We start from the raw sequence: 18,641 nt of genomic DNA on the forward strand, positions 1-18,641 counted from the left end.
GTCCTAATGTTAGCTCCCAGAATTTCTTCGACAACCGACGTCTGGCTAACTGGCCTGTTTTCTGGTGCCTCTTTCTTTTGAAAATAGAGTTACACTTCCTCCCCAGGACAGACGTTTTTGCAAGCACAGCCAGTGACAAGCTGCAGCACTGGCTTTATATTGCTAAAGCTGTAAGGGATTGGGGTGCGGGGGCTGAAATTGGCAGCGAAATCCCTGTAACAACAATAGCTTCCTGTTTGAAACGACTGGAATCTGGAAATATATTCCTCCTGCCGGGCAGCAGCCACTTGTAAAATATGTGTTGAGGCAGTCGCAACATTTCGCCGAGGTAAGTTATTAACCATTCCTCACGGTCAAAGCATGACCAAACCAATTATAACTGAAAGTGCAGACACCAACTGAGGGGTAGATTTCAGGGAAAAACAAAATTGTTCACATCTGGAAAGTTTCAGAATAATGAGGAAAACGATTGCGGCTGGTTTTAAAATCGAGTTGGGCTGGAGTGATTGTCGGGAAACAGTGCACTGGGAGACTGAAGCAGTTCATGAATTTCTCCAACTGATTAAGTGCCAGACTCAGTAAGAAAGCTTTTATAACTGATTATCCTGGCCAACAATTCATTTAGATGCAAGAAGAACAGAAAATACTGGACAATCTCAGCAGGTCTGACAGCGTCTGTGGAGGGAGAAGGGAGCTAATGTTTTGAGTCTGGCTGACTCAGTGTCAAAGCTCATTTAGATGGCTGTCTGTTTAGCTCACTTGATAGTTGCTCATGTTTGGTGAGGATGGGAAGTGTGTTGTGTAGCACCACTACTGTGCTAAATGGGACAGCACATATCTGGCAACTCAAAATTGGACATCTGATATTCACTGCAGGCCATCAGCAGCAGCACAACCACAACCTATGACTGCTATCGCTCTCTCTACCAGGACCGCCAAGCCAGGTACAGTGAGGAGAGCAAGAACACATGCCAGAGGCAAAACCAGGCACACCTAAAAATGAGATGCCAAGTTGGCGAAGGCTACAGCACAAGATTATGTGCATTCCAGACAGCAGACGTTGCATGCTATAGGCAGAACTAAGTGATCTAAGGCCCTCCAGCCCTGCCACATCCAATCGTAACCAATTCATAGATTATAGAATTTTAGATCATCAAATTTACAGTGCAGAAGGAGGCCATTTGGCCCATCAAGTCTACACTGGCCCTTTAAAGAACACCCTACTTAAGCCCACAGCTCCGCCCTCTCCCTGCAACCCAATAACCCCACCTAACGTTTGGATACTACGGGCCATTTTAGCATGGCCAACCCACCTAACCTGCACATCTTTGGACTTTGGGAGGAAACCGGAGCACCCAAAGGAAACCCTCGCAGACACAGGGAGAACGTGCAGACACCACACAGACAGTGACCCAAGCCGGGTATCAAACCTGGGTCCCTGGAGCTGTGAAGCAACGGTGCTCACCACCTTGCTACCGTGCCGCCACTCAGCGAGGAGGAAGCTCAGAACATTGGCACAAATGACCAAGCTGAAGTCAATGGAAATGAGGGGAACTCGCTCCACAGGTTGGAGTCATACATGGCACAAATAAAAATGTTTGCAGTTGTAGGATGCCAATCATCCCAGCCCCAGGACATCAGTGCAGGAGTTCCTCAGGGCAGCGTCCTACATCCAACCATCTTAACTGCTTCATCAGTGACCTACCCTTGAACAAAAGGTCAGAAGTGGGGAGGCTTGCTGATGATGCCGTCGCATTGATTACCATTCACAACTCCTTAGATACTGAAACAATTTATGACCACATGTTAGGAGAATTGGACATTCTGAATTCTCCCTCAGTGCACTCGAACAGGCGCCAGGGTGTGGCGACGAGGAGATTTTCTGTAAGCCTACTTGTGTCACTAATAAAGTTTATTATTATTATTAACAGGAATTGGACAACATTGAGATTTGACTTCAGAAGTGTTCAGTAATGTTTATTTACTCAAGAACCAGGTTATGACCATCTACAACAAGAGTAAATCTCACCATCTTCTTTTGATGTTCAATGGTATTGCCATCACTGAACCATAGGGGCTGTTTAGCACAGGGCTAAGTCGCTGGCTTTTAAAGCAGACCAAGGCAGGCCAGCAGCACGGTTCAATTCCCATAACAGCCTCCCCGAACAGGCGCTAGAATGTGGCGACTAGGGGTTTTTCACAGTAACTTCATTTGAAGCCTACTTGTGACAATAAGTGATTTTCATTTCATTTCATTTCATTAATAAGTCTTCAGTTAATTTCCATTACGTTCAGTTAGTGTAATACATAGGGGGTATTATAGGGTACTATAGTGATGGGGGTGTTATCGGGTACTGTAGGGAAAGAGATACTAAAGGGTATTATAGTGATTAGGGGTATTATAGCTAGGGGAACAGACAGGCAAATTTGTAGCCAAAGATGTGAAGTCAGGATGGTTTGTTGCCTCCTCAGTGCCAGGGTCAAGGATGTTAATGAGGGGCTGTTAAGCATCCTGGCAGGGAAAGGTAAAGAGCCAGAGAGACTGGTCCGTATTGATACCAATCAGTGAGATGGAAAGATAAAGAGAAGGCAGAGTTTAGTGGATTAGCAAAGAAACTAGGAAGCAGAACCTCAAAAATGGGAACCTTTAGATTACTCCCAAAAGTCCATTGACCTTCAGCGGAACCGGGAGATTAATAAGGTTCAGGATATGAATCTTTTGCTTGAACCACATACAAATTGGAATGGGAGCAGACAGATCAGCAGAAATAACATGTGTGGCAGGGGTGGGAATCTTGTTCATGGGTCACTGGCAGAAGCTTTGGGACAGGAAGGAGCTGTGCTGATGGGAGCAGACCTGAGGCTCGTATCCTGGCAGAAAGGGTAAATAGGGAGGTGGCAAAGCATTTAAAGAGGGATCCGCAGAAAATGAAACACTTTAAATGTGAACGTATTACAGTAGGAGTGCAGGAAGGAATAAAGTAAGGGAGGACATTGATGACAGGGGAATAAATCTAGTTATGGAAAACATGTCTAAAAAGATGGTTGAATATAAAGTCAGAGGAAATCCCATTTAAAATGAGTTAAAATTTCTGCACATAGCGAATGTAATAAAACAGAGGAGCTGGAGGCAATTCTGAGGTAGGAATTTCTGACATGTGACTGCAGATAAACTAAGTTTGTGAATTTGCATTGCAGCGTGTAACATATTTCTAAATGGTAGAGTTGGAAAGCAGAAGGCAGACCAGCTGTATGATTCACGATAACATAATGGCAGCAGACAGAAGGGACACAAGCAAGGGGTAATAAGGTCAAACAGATAGCAGAGTCAAGAGGATGACTGAGTATAGGTTGGGAGTTTACATGGCAAGAGACTGAACGAAGACAAGACGACAATGAACTTGGAAGAGAGAACATGTGATCAGCACCCTGGACGTTACCCTCCAAGCCACTCACCATCTTGACTTGGAAATATATCGCCGTTCCTTCACTGTCGCTGGGTCAAAATCCTGGAACTTCCTCTCTAATAACACCGTGGGCGTACCTACACCACATGGACTGCAGCCATTCAAGAAGGCAGCTCACCACCACCTTCTCAAGGGCAATTAGAGATGGGTAATAAATACTTGTTCAGCCAATGATGCCCACATCCCGCGAATGAATAAAGAAAACCCAACCATGCCATTATGGCACTGTCTGCTTTGTTCATCTATACACTCACGTCCATCTTTGATTTCCTAGCCCCGAATAAAACCATTAGCCTCTTTCTTCCCTGGCTAATCTCTTGGTGCAGGGAGTCCTCCATTAAAGCTGTAGTTCTATTCCTTTAGGTGAAATGACTTTAAATGAATCATGGGTTTCCATAGGAATCAATTTGAAAGCCAGAGTTGGGTTCCTTTGGACATTTCCCGCTTGGAAAAACCAATGTGCAAGTTGAAATATTGTACTACACGTGCGGCACTGTGCATTCTTAGCTGTAATAACTTACAAAATAAAACACATCACTAGAAACAAAATGCAATATACAATACTGTACTGCTGTACTACAAAGTAACATATTTACAAGAATTACAGTACACTCACTGAACAGTACTTTTAGATTGATTAGGCAGGTATTAGTTAGTGCAGCGATCAGCTGAAATCCTGACTACCTGCACCAACCAGCCTCTGCCACTAGATGGAGCCAAGTCATCAATGCAAGTTCAGCAGCATGAGCCATGAGCCAAGAGTGAAGCCAGAAGTGGTGCAGCAAGAACAGGCACTCAGGGCTAAGGTAAGAATCGAGGCTGGGAGGTGAGGACAGATGGACGTGAGGCCTGGGTGTTGGCAAGACTAGGGGGAGGCAAGGCTGAGGGGAGGCAAGGCCAGGCGCCTGGTGGCGAAGCCAGCCTTGGAAGGGCGAGGGACTGATGATGAGAGCGGAAGCACTGGGGTAAGGGCATTTGAGATTGTCACTCTAATAACAATGTTAAAGTGAAACATTAAGTGAGTCAATATTAAGTGAAAACATAATTTACAGCCCTCACTTCAACTCCCTTAAGTCCAAGGGATGCAGACTTGAACAAATATGGCAACTGGGTGTCATGGTGGCACAGTGGTTAACACTGCTGCCTGAAGACTTCCGGTTGCGGCTATGCGGAGCTAAGCCGCACATTCGGCGGCTCCCACTAAAATTGACTTTTGGGCTCTCCAGAGGCGCCCCAATGGAAATTTCTCGACGACTTCCAGTGTGGGAAGGTGATAGCAAGGTCCACCCCCCATAGTATATGGATTGGACCAGGAGCGGAGCGGTCAAAAAAGCGTTTTTGGAGCAGCGAAAAGTGCGAGGGAGAAAAAACAAGATGGCGGCGGGCGGAGATCAAGCGGCATGGGTGCAAGAGCAGCAGGAGTTTCTCAGGCGCTGCTTTGAGGAGCTGAAGAACGAGGTGCTGGCGCCAATGCTGACGGCGATCGAGGGGTTAGTGGAGACCCAGAAGGCCCAAGGGGCGGCGATCCGGGAGGTGCGGGAAAAAGCCTCGGAGAACGAGGATGAGTTCTTGGGCCTGGCGGTGAAGATGGAGGCGCACGAGGCGCTGCACAAGAGGTGGGCGGAAAGATTCGAGGACCTGGAGAACAGGTCGAGGAGGACGAATCTTCGGATTCTGGGTCTCCCTGAAGGAGTGGAGGGGGCCGCTGCCGGGGCATATGTGAGCACGATGCTCAACTCGCTGATGGGTACGGGGGCCTCTCCGAGTCCCCTGGAGCTAGATGGGGCTCATCGGGCTCTGGTGAGGAGACCCAAGGCCAACGAGCCGCCAAGAGCGGTGGTGGTGAGGTTTCACCGTTTCGTGGATAGAGAATGTGTCTTGAGATGGACCAAGAAAGAGCGGAGCAGCAGGTGGGAGAATACGGAGATTCGAATCTATCAGGACTGGAGTGCGGAGATGGCAAAGAGAGCTGGTTTTAATCGGGCCAAGGCGGTGCTCCATCGGAAGGGGGTGAGGTTCGGAATGCTGCAGCCAGCGTGATTGTGGGTCACATTTCAGGATCGACACCACTACTTCGAAACGCCCGAGGAGGCTTGGACCTTTATACAAACTGAAAAGTTGGACTCAAACTGAGGGTCTGTGGTTGTCGGGGGGATGTCGGTTGTATACAGGGTTTTAACTATGTGCAAGGAATGTTCCACGGGTGGGGCGATGGATGGGGATTGGGGAAGAGATCTGATGGGGAGACGGTGAGAGAATGTGGGCGCCGGTGCTGGAGGGAGGGGAGGTCCGGGGATGGGGGAATTGAGATAAGGCCGCAACAGGAGCGGCGCCAGAGGGGGCGGGGCTGGCTCAGGAAAGCGCGGGCTTTTTCCCGCGCTAGGGAAGGATGGAGGGGGGGGGGGGCGGTGGAGTAGCGCACACTGATTGCTGGGGAGGGGGGATTCTCACACGGGGGGGTCAATGGGACGGCGGGGGTGGCCGGGCTCAGCAGAAGTCAGCTGACTTACGGGAGTGTTATGGGGGAGCAAAAGAGCTAGATACAGATCTAGCGGGGGCGGGGGGGGGGGGGGGGGGGAGGGGGGTAAATAGGGTTGCTGCTGCATTGGCCGATGGAGAACTGGAAACAGAAGAGGTGGTCGGGGCGGGGGGCCCCCGTCTGGGGGACTGGAGGGTGCGAGAGGCGCGGGCACGGGACTGGCCTAGAAAAGGAGATGGCTAGTTGGCAGGGGGTGGGGGGGAAGCCCCCCAATCCGGCTGATAACTTGGAATGTGAGGGGCATGAATGGGCCGATTAAGAGGGCCCGAGTGTTCGCGCACTTAAAGGGACTGAAGGCAGACGTGGTCATGCTTCAGGAGACACATCTGAAGGTGGCAGACCAGGTCAGGTTAAGAAAGGGATGGGTAGGACAGGTATTCCATTCGGGGCTGGATGCGAAGAACGAGCCTGAGGGCGCTGGTGACGGCACCACTGCCGCTCTCGCCGACAAGGTACACCACGAGTCCGGTGGTGGCGGCAACGCTAAAGATCTGGGGGCAGTGGAGATGACATAGGGGTGAGATGGGAGCCTCGGTGTGGTCCCCGATCCGGGAGAACCATCGGTTCATCCCAGGACGGATGGACGGGGGGGTTTAGGAGCTGGCATCGGGCAGGGATCAGAAGGATGGGGGACCTGTTTATAGATGGGACGTTTGCGAGCCTAGGGGCGCTGGAGGAGAAGTTTGGGTTACCCCTGGGAAATGCGTTCAGGTAGATGCAAGTAAGGGCGTTTGTGAAGCGGCAAGTGAGGGGATTCCCGTTGCTCCCAGCACAGGGGATTCAGGACAGGGTGATTTTGGGTGTATGGGTCGGAGAAGGCAAGGTTTCGGCGATATATCAGGAGATGAAGGAAGAGGAGGAGGCTTCGGTAGAGGACCTGAAGTTGGGGGAGGAGATTGAAGAGGGTCTGTGGGCTGATGCCCTGAGTAGGGTTAATTCCTCTTCCTCATGTGCCAGGCACAGCCTGATACAGTTTAAGGTTATTCACAGAGCGCATATGACAGGGGGGAGGCTGAGTAGGTTCTTTGGGATGGAGGACAGATGCGGGAGGTGCTCGGGAAGCCCGGCGAATCACGCCCACATGTTCTGGTCGTGCCCGGCACTGGATGGGTTCTGGAGGGGTTTCGCGAGGACTAAATCTAAGGTGGTGAAGGTCAAGTCAAGTTGGGGGCTGGCACTATTTGGGGTGGCGGACGAGCCAGGAGTGCAGGAGGCGAAAGAGGCCGGTATTCTGGCCTTTGCGTCCCTGGTAGCCCGGCGGAGGATCTTGCTATTGTGGAAAGACGCAAAGCCCCCCAGTGTGGAAGCCTGGACAAACGACATGGCAGGGTTCATTAAGCTGGAGAGGATAAAGTTTGCCCTGAGAGGGTCTGCGCAGGGGTTCTTCAGGCGGTGGTAACCGTTCCTAGACTATCTCGCGGAGCGTTAGAATGAGGTCGGTCAGCAGCAGCAGCAACCCGGGGGGGGGGGGGGGGGTTATTGGGCGGGCGGGGGAGGTTTTTTTCCCTAGGGGTACTTGTAAAAAGCATATGGGAGGGTTATTATGTGCAGGAGAAACCCATTGTATAAGTTCTGTAGTATGTTTGATTGATATGTTTATGTTTTGTTCTGTTCTTTTCTCTTTCTCTTTTCTGTTACGAGGGGGGGGGCGGTTTAATTGGTTGAAAATTTTTGAATAAACATATTTTAAAAAAAAAACACTGCTGCCTCACAAGGCCAGGGATCTGGGTTCAATACACACTGTTTGTGTGGAGCTAACACGTTTTCCCTGTGTCTGTGAGGGTTTCCTCCGGGTGCTCCGGTTTCCTCCCACAGTCCAAAGATGTGCGGGTTAGGTGGATTGGCCATGATAAATGTACGGGGTTATGGGGTAGGGAGGGGGGAGTGCGACTAGGAAGAGTGCCCTTTCGGAGGGTCAGTGCAGACACGATGATCTCCTGCTGCGCTGTAGGGATTCTAACTGGTTTAGCCATCCACTTTCCCCTTCTTTCTCACCTTCACTGTCTCTCTCCCTTTAACGCTCCTTCTCATTTTCCCTTTACCTCCCTCTTCCCTTTCTCTTATTCTCACTCCTCTCTCTCACTCTGTCACTCACATTTCCCTTTTAACCCCTCTCTATCTCCCTCTCGCTCTTTCTTTCCCTTCCTCTGTGCCCCACTCCAACCCCCCCCCCCCCCCCCCCCCCCCCCCTTCGCTGTCTGGGAAAGGACCCTAATCTGCCTGCAAAGGAATCTAATCTGTATGCTGTATGCCAGTGACAGCCTGGAGCAGGATTCCGTAGGAGTGCGTTGGAAAAGGGCAATGAGAACTGCAGCCTATAAAAATGGTTAAAAGAAACATGTTTCATGGAGCTGGAATTTTCCATTGCGCAAAATGCAAAAAAACATTGAGACACAGCAGCCCGGGGCCAAACTGACTGAAGCAATTATCTCCTGGCTTTGTTGATGATTGTGGGGCCCACCCCTGCCAGCTCAAACTCTGACCGCAACCATTCATCCAGCTCCCCATATTCAGTCTTTCCACTTTTACTGATCTTAATTAGACCAAGCTCATTTTTGTGTTTACAATTCTTGCACGATTACTTTATTTTGAAGCTCAAATTCCTGAATTAAATAGCCAAACCTCGAATCCTGGTGGGAACAGAGATTGTTGATATACTCAGCGCAAATTTGATTAACTATATCCTGTAATTAAAAACAAGTGATGGCTGAGATTCCAGTCTCAGATTTTCAGTATGGATGCACACCAGCCATGTTTCCCATCTCGGATAGTTAGCTACTGAAATTCTGCTGGGAGTGCAATGGGCCTGAAAACTCCTGCACGGGTAAAATTCTCCATGGTAACGTTTCAGCCAAACCCTTCGAGTCATGGCCGGTGATGGGGATTCCACAAACCCGATGTGCCCAATGAAAGAGGGACTTGTCTAGTGACAGAGCCCTGACAAGCCAGGCCATTATTTTACAGGACGCTGACTCAAGACTCCTCCACTCCAGCTGGTACAACAAGGCTGTTTCAGAGGACAACGGAATACGTCAGTCGGCCATCAGCATCTGTCCCATCTGGCCGGTCGCGACATCATTGCCGAAATTGCCGTTAGTGTTCAAGAAAGGTTAGGTGGGGATAGGGTGGAGGTGTGGGCTTGGGCAGAGTGCTCTTTCCAAAGGTCAGTGCAGACTCGATGGGCTGAATGGCCTCCTTCTGCACTGTAAATTCTATGATTCTATTCCGTCTATGGCCTAAACCATCTCTTCCATCCATGGCCCAAAGTATCTTTGGACCGGGGAAGGGGACTTGGGAGGGGGGGGAAGGGTTAGACAAAGAGTAAATTTAATGGGTTACCACAATCCAAACGAAGCTCTGTGCACATTCCCATCCTCAATGAAGTTGAAGCTTTGCAGGTATAAATGTAAAATACCAGACTAAAACATTTCCAACCATCTTCAGTGCTGGGTGAATGATCGAGCCTGGCCACTTCCTGAGATCTCCAGCATCATAGAAACCAACCTGTAGCCAAAGCAATTCAGCTCACATGATATCAAGCTATCAATATTTCCATATACCCAACAACCACCTCCTTTTCCTCTTCTGGTACCCCTCAATGAAATATCAGCACTGTCAAGCAGAACTTTCCTTTCCAAAATCCATGTTGGCCATGTTTCAAATCCAGAGAGGTAACATGAGGTGTCAGGGTATCAGTAAGAGGGAGTTTGAGAGTGAGAGGCGGTGATATAAAGATCTGGGTGAGCGGGGAGTAGTGGCAACGCATTCCCTCACCACTCAGTATTTTTTGTGTACTTGACTAAGGCAACATGTGTCAATAGAGGGCGCCAGAACCTAAAATAAAACAGCTACATTCCAACAGAATGTTTCTGAGCATTTCCGAATGTTAGAACTTTACAATGGCAGCAAGGATTTTGAAAATGTGAAAGTTTTTTTTCCATGTACAAATCTTCTGGAAGATTTTTGTCTACTTTCTAGTGACAGACAGTGATTTGTTATGTTGTAGGTGTAACATAAGCGGCTTCCTTGTGGTGCACTTGACAAAGGAAGGTTCAGACGTGGAGATAACTTCAACACGTTTATTAAACTATTTACACTTCTATTACTCGGGTTCGACACTACTGCTAATCCTACTATAGCTACCCAGACTGACTAACCAGTTGCTGCAATCCACGTGGTGGGAGTGATATTGAATCAACCCTGTGTCTGTACTCACTGACTGTCTCCACTGGAAAGAGGCAGATCATGTGTGTGGTGTCCTTTATATGTGGGTTGGCGTAATGCCCCCCTGTGGTCATGTCACCTCTGTGTGTATCGTGAATGTCCATTGGTCGTGTCCTATCTAACTGACCTCTTGGTTGAGTGTGTGTGTGTGATGTCTTTGATGCTCCCTCTAGTGTCTAGCTAGCCTACATGCATTTACAATGATGCACATCACCACATCCCCCCTTTTTTATATGTTCATATTTTCTGTACACTTTAAGAAAATTGAACAAAAAACAGGTAGATAAGGTAAGGTATATACAAGTCATGGGAACAGTGATTAAACAATAAGTCCAAATCATTCGTGTGAGTCCAAAAACCATCAATCATCTTGGTCAAATGTCTCTCTTGATTATGAACGCCATCAACGTCCCTGTGCCACGGGAACCAAGAAGTGGTCAAATCACTTCGCTGTCTGATTTGGAGTCCCTTTCTTATTTCGATGTTTGTGATGGTGCTGTCGGATGGCATCTTGTAGCTGATAAGGTGTTGATGTTGAAGAGGTACCATCAACAGTATTATTCGAGGTCATGGATGTGCCAAATGTTGAAGTTGGATAAGACTGTACATACTGGTTCTGGCCACGTGCTGTGCTGGAAGGGTGATCCTGCTGAGAACCGTTGAAGCTTGTCGAATTGGAAACAGAATTGCTGCTCGCATAAATACCTGGTGATGGTGTGAAACTAGAACCTTGGGCGGGATTCTCCGATCCCCCGCCGGGTCGGAGAATTGCCGGGGGCTGGCGTGAATCCCGCCCCCGCCGGTTGCCGAATTCTCCGGCACCGGAGATTCGGCGGGGGCGGGAATCGCTCCGCGCCGGTTGGCGGGCCCCCGGATGGGCCGAAGTCCCGCTGCTGGAATGCTTGTCCCGCCGGCATGGATTAAACCACCTCTCTTACTGGCGGGACAAGGCGGTGCGGGCAGGCTCCGGGGTCCTGGGGGGGGGGGTGCGGGACGAACTGGCCCCGGGGGGTGCTCCCACGGTGGCCTGGCCCGCGATCGGGGCCCACCGATCCACGGGCGGGCCTGTGCCATGAGGGCTCTCTTTTCCTTCCGCCTTCGCCATGGTCTCCACTGCGCATGCGCGGAGATGCCGTGAGCGGCTGCTGACGCTCCCGCGCATGCGCCGCCCGGCAATGTCATTTCCGCACCAGCTGGCGGGGCACCAAAGGCCTTTCCCGCCAGCTGGCGGGGTGGAAATCAGTTCGGCGCGGGCCTAGCCCCTCAATGTTAGGGCTCGGCCGCTCAAGTTGCGGAGGATTCCGCACCTTTGGGGCGGCGCGATGCCGGACTGATTTGCGCCGTTTTTGGCGCCGGTCGGCAGACATCGCGCCGATTACGGAGAATTTTGCCCCTTACATCTGATAGGAATATGCCGCCTGGCCAGGCTGGGGTGCAGCAAATCCTGGGCTACAACTAAGGCATCCAGTCTGTAGTGCAGATTGCGCTTGCGGTAGTCCTCCTTTGGTCTTGATTCCATTAGTGGGCAATCCGTAGGGCTGGCCTGTTTGAGAATATGCTGCTTAGACTGCTGGCTGCTGCATGCCTGAATACTGGGTTTGTCCAGCATGAGCTGTCATTGGCTGCACTGCTGGTGTGGAACAAATGTGTGGATATAGCTGTGGTGAATATTGGTGTATTCCTCTTGGACTATAGTCGCTGCTTGTTATTACTGACCCAGTGTAATTGTTAAGTGATCCATCTCCTGTCGTTGTGGCATCTGCTGTCACCCTGAGCGTGCCATCACTGAGGTTGCGGCACTCCCTGTCTGGAGTAAAGTCCGGTTTACGTGAATCAGAGTCGGCGTTTGGTTGCTCCCCATTTGGAGTCTGGTCTGTTTTAACTGAGTCAGTGTTGGTTTGTTGATGCTCCCCGTCCGGAGTCTTAGCAGGTTCACTGGAGTCAGCTGAGATTTCTTGAAGCTGCACGTCTGGAGTCGGAACATGCAGGAATGCATTGACTTGTGGAGAGGTTCGAGCGAATGAGGGTGGAAGTATCGTGGTGTCACCGGAGTCACCAGTAGTCTCACAGTGATCGTCGAGTGCCTCTGTACACACTAGCTGAGGTCTGCACTTTGCACATCTTGCATGGGAAGTGGGATGCTGTCGTCACTCGTCTCACATACCATGGGTAGATCCTCAGTAGCTGCTTGTTGTTCACTTGGGTTGGGTAAATTGTCAGACTCTTCATCTGGTGGTGCAAACAATGTGGGTGGACTGTCATTGTCTTGCTGTTGTCCTTCATTTGGGTTTGGACTGTCATCGTCGCTTTGTTCTTCACTGTAGCATGATAGACCGTCATGGTCGTCCTGCTATGCACTGGAGCGTGGTAGACTGTCATAGTCTTCTTGCTGTTTACTTGAGCATGTCAGACTTGCATCGTCTGCCGCTAGTTGGTCAGAGGAGGTTGCTAGACCCTCATGGTCATGTTCCTGCAAGGACTGCGCGTCGGAGTCTTGTGTTGCTTCTATCGTGGAGGCTGTCCACGAGCTTGCTGCGGAGGCTTGTGACACTGGAGTCACGTCTTGTGTGTGCAAGGACTGCGCTCTGGAGTCTTGCGTTTCTTTATCGTGCATTCTGTCCACGAGCTCGCTGTGGAGGCTTGTGACACTGGAGTCACTTCTTGTTCGTGCAAGGACTGCGGTGTGGAGTCTTGCGTGTCTTCTTTCGTAGAGTCGGGAACCCTGAGCGGTGCGTGGACCACGCTCTGTGTGGCAGCAGGCCGCTCTCTGTGGGCTTGTACCGGTCTCTGTCTCTTGGTGTCAGACCGCAGCATTATCCTGCACTCACGAGTTGGGATCTCATATCTGCTAGGCTGAAGATCCTCAAATCCGAAGACCGCCTGCGTTCAAGTGAATATGGGGGTCGCCAATGTGCAACACGTCTAGTTGCGGTTCGGATATGGTACTGGGGTAGCCTCCCAAGGTGAAAGGTTCGTCTAGGTCATTGTCTTCTCGGACCATATCATCACTGTTTGCTTTGGAGCTGGCATTGGGCTCACGAGGTCCAGAGAAAATGTAAAGGTCGGTATCGAAGTATTCAAGGTCGGAATCATCGCTTTGGGAGGAGGTAACTGCTTGTTGCAGGGTTCTTCGGAGGTTAATTTCATTCCCTGGTTCAATTTGAGGCATTGTGCTGTCTTTCCAGGTGAAGGAAGATTGTTTTAGGACTTTAAAAGATTTTTTCTTTGATTTGGGACGTTTCACCTTTAAATGGGCGTGCTCCGGGGCCTCTGATGTCATGACGCATGTGACGTAGCGCGTAGGAAGTGATTGCGCATGCGCAGATCGCTGTTCCTTTATCAATGGCCGTTTTCGTGATTGCGCATGCGCGGCGTCTCGCGCATGTGCAAACGGACCTTCCCGTTCTGTGCGCTTCTCGTGCAACTGTGCCAGTGCAGACCCTTTAGAAAGATGACCGCCGATCAAAACTGTTCTCTGCTCCGGGATCTCGGCCTCGTGGTGAGTACTGGCACTTCTCTTACCTTTTCTTGCTGGTTGGAGTGTGTTTTCCTCACAGTCCAAAGATACTGGCCAAGCTAAATTGTCCTTAGTGTCCAAAATTGCCCTTAGTGCTGGGTGGGGTTACTGGGTTATGGGGATAGGGTGGAGGTGTGGACTTGGGTAGGGTGCTCTTTCCAAGAGCCGGTGCAGACTCGATGGGCCGAATGGCCTCCTTCTGCACTGTAAATTCTATGTATTTGCCGAATTTGTCCATGACTGCCTGGAAGTCGCTCCTGTTTTGCCCCTTGGAGAACTTGAATTTTTAAAAGATTTCTTCTGCTCTGGCACCGGTGATGGTGAGGAGAAGCTCTGTCTTTTCAGGATCGGCCACTTCTTCTAGTTCGGCTGCCACCAGGAAGATTTCAAACCTTTGCCGGAATGCCCGCCAGTTTTCGCGGAGATCGCCGTGGCACTGGAGCCGCTGTGGAACCCGGATCTCGAACATCTTGCCTGGGTATTGCTGGTTGTCACTGTACGCTGAGGTATGGCTGTATGGATTGACACAGTTCAGTCCTGGTACCATGATTTGTTATGTTGTTGGTGTAACATAAGTGGCTTCCTTGTGGTGCACTTGACAAAGGAAGGTTCAGACGTGGCGATAACTTCAACACGTTTATGAAACTGTTTACACTTCTATTACTCGGGTTCGACACTACTGCTAATCCTACTATAGCTACCCAGACTGACTAACCAGTTGCTGCAATCCACGTGGTGGGAGTGATATTGAATCAACCCTATGTCTGTACTCACTGACTGTCTCCACTGGAAAGAGGCAGATCACGTGTGTGGTGTCCTTTATATATGGGTTGGTGTAACGCCCTCCTGTGGTCGTGTCACCTCCGTGTGTATCGTGAATGTCCATTGGTCATGTCCTATCTACCTGATCTATTGGTTGAGTGTGTGTGTGTGATGTCTTTGGTGCTCCCTCTCATGTCTAGCTAGCCTACATGCATTTACATTGATGCACATCACCACAGACAGTATTTTAAATTGGGGCAAAACAGAAAATACTGGATGATCCTCTCCTTACCTCCCCTCCCCCCCTCCGACTTTCCATCCATCCTTTACCCCTCTGCATTCCCCCTCCCCTCTGCCCCTTCATTATCCTCCCCCTCCCCTCACCCGCCCCACCATTTCCCACCCTCGCAGGGTGTGTGTAACATCACTCCAGGGTGCTCGGCACTGTCAGCGGGTCACTGACGAGGACAGGTGGGTGATGAGAACCCCCAGAGAGCTGAGCGCCAGTGCCCCTCAATCTATACATGAGTCTGACCCCTCCCTGCTTGTCTGCTGAGTGCTCGTGGTGTGTGTGGGGGGCGGGGGCAGGAGTCCAGGATCCCCATGTCCAGGGAGATGGGGATGGGATTGTTGCCCGGCCCGCATTTCGGAAGAAAGTGCCAGAGGAGTCATACTGATTGAGGTGCTGATATTTTAATGGGTTTCACAGCGTGTCTACCACTGCCCCACACTCCCGATGGTGCGGCCGCTCACTCCTCATCCCCCACGGCACACTCCCCCCTTATCCCCTACCTACCCCCTTTCCCCCTCTCCCTGCCAGTACCTCCTCGATGTGCTTAGCCTTCCAGGCTCTACTGCTGTGTCTAGGTATATCCCCAGGATGCACATCAGAGGTGGAGCTAGCTGCTCCTTACCACGTCCCGTAGCCTTCGATGGCCCTGGCAGGCGTCCTCTGGGGTCTCTGGGGCCAAGGGCCCCGGCACTCTTGCCGGCGGCACATGCTCCGCCGTGCCACCCCGCACCGGGAGCTGCAGCGTTGTCAGAGGGGTGGAACTTGGGGGAGCCGGTGGCTGCCGTCACCACTCTTTAGGAAGGGTCCGGGTTGGCACCCAGCAACCCCTCCTCTTAGTCGGTGCCTATAGGGCCCTGGGGTTCACCCCAGGACGGAGAGGCAGCTGGTTCGAGCCTCAGCTGCCCCTGCATCATCTGGCTCTGCCAGCCCTGGTGGTTCCCCATGGTCTGCTCCATTGTGTTGACGCCCTCGGCAATGCTCCTCAGTGATTGGGCCATGCTCTGCAGCGCCACAGCAATGCCCACCTGCAACAGGGACAAGCTCCGCAGTGCCTCTGCTGTTTCCATCTGGGATTGGGACATGTCCCGCAGCGCCTCAAGGTCAACCTGATACTTGGTAACATCCCCCAGCGAGTTGGACATTCTGCCGAGACTCTCAGCCATGGCTGTCACCAACTGCGCCACGCCTTGGACGCCTCCACTAATGCTGCTGATGCGTGCACCAGGCTCGCCATTGTGGTTGCCACGCTCATTGCCGGCGCCATCTCCTGCCCCCGTAGCCTCCAGGACTCCTCCGGTTGGCTATGGGCCTGCTGGAGTGTCACTGACATCCCCTTCTGAATATCACAGTCGCACCGTATCATCCGCAGCAGCTCCGGGTAAATCTGAAATGAAATGAAAATCGCTTATTGTCACAAGTAGGCTTCAATGAAGTTACTGTGAAAAGCCCCTAGTCGCCACATTCTGGCGCCTGTTCGGGGAGGCTGGTATGGGAATCGAACCGTGCTGCTGGCCTGCTTGGTCTGCTTTAAAAGCGAGCGATTTAGCCGAGTGTGCGAAACCAGCCCCTGCATGGTCCAGCGGGGGATGGGGGGCTCGGGGTCCAGTGTAAACTCCCCCAGTGGAGGTCGTTGACGTTCTTGCGGCACTGGGTGCTGGTCCTGCTGGTCACACTCCGCAAGCTGACGGACGCTGCCCCTTCATCCCAGGCGGTGGTGGCTGACCTGTGGCTAAACCACCTGGACTCAGGGGAACAGCGTATCCCATCTGGCCTCCATCATGTCCAACAATCGTCAAAGGTTGCCGTCACCAAAGCGTGGGGTTGGTCTCCGAGGCGATATGACTGCGAGTGGCTGTGCAGGAGCGGTTTAAGTGCTGCTGTCAATTGCTAGCAGGGGGCTTGGCTTGCGAGCACGGTCCTGCCGAATAAGCAGGTGAACCATGGTTTGCAGCGTGAATCCTGTGGGGCCTCGTTAAGGGCCCAATTAACGTTTTATAGCGGTGAGGGCCTCGCCAGGCCGAGCATCGGGAAGCTCACCGCAGTTCCGGCTCGCTACCACTCTTAGAGACTTTTCCATTAAATCACGCCCTTAGTCACTTTTTTGGGGCCCTGGGGAGTTTCTCAATTCGGACGGGAATTACCGGCGGTTCATACGGGTGGGAAATTCCGGCCCACGTCACGCATGGGTTTCACGTAGATGAGGGAGCGCTGTCAATGGGAAATTCCATTGAGAACGGCGGACTGGTAGATCCCACTAGCGGGCCGTCTCCCACTCTGAAAAACACGTAGCGGGTATGGTGAACCACTGTAATAGGAGATGTAAGGTAGGACCTGCACTACAGGTTCACCGGTAGCTCCTGCCGGTTGGCTCCGCCCAGGGAGAACTGTATAAATATGCATGACCTCCAGTGCCCTGCCATTTCGCTAGCTGCAGCAGGAGGCCACACATCTGACTGTAATAAAGCCACAGTTGTACCCAACTTTAGTCTTTGTGCAATTGATCGTGCGTCAGCGGGTTTGTCAGTAAATCCTACCCTTAGAATTTTTTTTAGCACTGGGGAGCTGAACTCAGAGATCGGGCCGCCATTTTGAAAGGATGCCCCGATTGCTACATGAGCTTGTGGGTCCCCCGCAACTCCCACCCATGGGAAATGCCACCGCCCACACACATGGGCACTACCCCACACCCCACAAGTGAAGACACCCCATTCTGGGGTCCCAGCATTCCCTCTTCAGGCCCCTCCACACCTCTTTACAGGCTCCCCACTCCAGGACCCCGACCCGTCACCCCCCAAACTCCCAGAGGCCCCAACCTATCTTCCCTGCACGCTCCACCCTTCATGACCCCTTTCACCCTCCTTCCATGGGTATGTCCCCTTTGGGCCCTGACCCTTAGCAGTGCCGCCCGGACATCTTGATTTGATTTGATTTGATTTATTATTGTCACATGTATTAGTATACAATGAAAAGTGTTGTCTCTTGCATGCTGTACAAACTATGCATACTGCACATAGGGAAGGAAGGCGAGACTGCAGAATGTAATGTTCCAGTTATAGCAAGGTGTAGAGAAAAGATCAACTTAATACAAGGTAGGTCCATTCAAAAGTCTGATGGCAGTCGGGAAGAAGCTGTTCTTGAGTCGGTTGGTACGTGACCTCAAACTTTGGTATCCTTTTCCTGACGGAAGAAGGTGGAAGAGAATATACCTGGGTTATGTGGGGTCCTTAATTATGCTGGCTGTCTTTCCGAGGCAGCGGGAAATGTAAACAGTCAATGGATGGGAGGCTGGTTTGCGTGATGGACTGGGCTACATTCACAACCTTTTGTAGTTTCCTGCGGTCTTGGGCAGGGCAGGAACCAGACCAAGCTGTGAAACAACCAGAAAGAATGCTTTCTGTGGTGCATCTGTAAACGTTGGTGAGGGTCGTAGCTGACATGCCAAATGTCCTTAGTCTTCTGAGAAAGTAGAGTCGTTGGTGGGCTTTCTTAACTATAGTGTCGGCATGGGGGGACCAGGACAGACTGTTGGTGATCTGTACATCTAAAAACTTGAAGCTCTCGACCCTTTCTACTTCGTTCTCATTGATGTAGACAGGGGCATGTTCTCCACTACGCTTCCTGAAGTCGATGATAATTTCCTTCGTTTTGTTGACATTGAGGGAGAGATTATTGTCGTCGCACCAGTTCACCAGATTCTCTATCTCATTCCTGTATTCTGTGTCATCATTGTTTGAAATCCAACCCACTACAGTGGTGTCATCAGCAAATTTAAGAATCGAGTTGGAGGGGAATTTGGTCACACAGTCATAGATGTATAAGGAGTATAGGAGGGGGCTGAGG

At 51.2% G+C, this 18,641-nt stretch overlaps 1 long non-coding RNA gene across 1 annotated transcript; it reads left to right on the forward strand.

Moving 5' to 3' along the window:
• Window positions 1-264: 264 nt before the first annotated feature.
• On the forward strand, window positions 265-3,979 carry LOC140384904 (uncharacterized). The gene is made up of 3 exons (XR_011933206.1): window positions 265-328; window positions 1,932-2,051; window positions 3,199-3,979. It is a non-coding gene; the product is annotated as an uncharacterized lncRNA (long non-coding RNA).
• Window positions 3,980-18,641: the final 14,662 nt, after the last annotated feature.

The sequence above is a fragment of the Scyliorhinus torazame genome, chromosome 10, assembly GCF_047496885.1.
Source record: "Scyliorhinus torazame isolate Kashiwa2021f chromosome 10, sScyTor2.1, whole genome shotgun sequence".
NCBI lineage: Eukaryota > Metazoa > Chordata > Chondrichthyes > Carcharhiniformes > Scyliorhinidae > Scyliorhinus > Scyliorhinus torazame.